The sequence below is a fragment of the Branchiostoma belcheri genome, unplaced genomic scaffold (genome assembly GCF_001625305.1).
Source record: "Branchiostoma belcheri isolate BF01 breed outbred unplaced genomic scaffold, Haploidv18h27 scaffold77, whole genome shotgun sequence".
Classification (NCBI taxonomy): Eukaryota; Metazoa; Chordata; class Leptocardii; order Amphioxiformes; family Branchiostomatidae; genus Branchiostoma; species Branchiostoma belcheri.
Window position 1 is genome coordinate 593,795 of NW_017804431.1, and position 901 is coordinate 594,695.

Consider the following 901-nt stretch of genomic DNA (forward strand, 5'->3'; position numbering starts at 1 on the left):
CTGCCTACGGATTACGAAGAGTAAAAAGACCTGATTACGCCTTACGAAAAAGGGCTTGCAGGCCCTCTTAACACGCCACTTCCACTGAAGCAAATCATCCTTTCTTCCTCCGTTCGCCACCTCTATAATCATTTTAGGTTCTCAGTAACTCAAAATGACGAAACAGTTCTTCCGCAGCTGTTCGTAACTTCTTTAGGGGCGGGATTTAATCAGAAACACATGACTCAGCCTGCCGACTAATAGTGGTCAAAGGTCATATATCCTTACAGAAAGGAACAGCGTGGTTCCTATTGAGACGGGAGACAAGAATCGGCGTAGAATTGACCTGTCTGCGACTTTAGAGGTATTTCCACAGTCTTTAGCTTCGCCAAGAAGGTTATGTTTTCAGGATTTGTGTGTGTGTGTGTGTGTGTGTGTGTGTGTGTGTGTGTGTGACTCTGTGTGTTTGTGAACATGATAACTTGAGAAGGCCTTGATGGATTGTCTTGATATTTGGTAGGTGGGTAGGTCTTGATGAGACCTCAGAATGATTAGATTTTGGGCCCCCTGGCGGCTTGTTTAACACTGTTTTTGTGTAGGATTTCTACCGCAGCTGTTCAGTATTGAAGTAAGAGATGACCTTGAACTGAATAGAATACTTTAGACTGAGACAGGCAAGCTGTTCATGTTTTCGGGAACGTGTGTGTGAGTTTGTGTGTTACTGTGTTGGACTGGTGACGATACGTATAGTTAAGGTATTTATAATTTTGTTAACATAAATTGATATTTCTCTGACTAGCATGTTATTGTTTTATAGCCTCTTTTTTAGGCGTTCCCAGACGGGTTTCTTTTGGGGGGGGGGTATTTTCTGATCAAACTCTTATTTGTTTGTTTTGTTTTGTTTTGTTCAACGACCCAGTTA

The 901-nt window shown here is 42.1% G+C and overlaps 1 protein-coding gene across 1 annotated transcript in view; it reads left to right on the plus strand.

Annotated features, from left to right (window-relative positions):
- Positions 1-234: 234 nt before the first annotated feature.
- Positions 235-901, plus strand: part of LOC109485633 (5'-nucleotidase-like) — a 12,737-nt gene continuing 12,070 nt past the window's right edge. The window contains exon 1 of the mRNA XM_019789324.1: positions 235-343. The gene's annotated coding sequence lies outside the window, so the exon portion shown is untranslated. The remainder of the gene's footprint in view (positions 344-901) is intronic.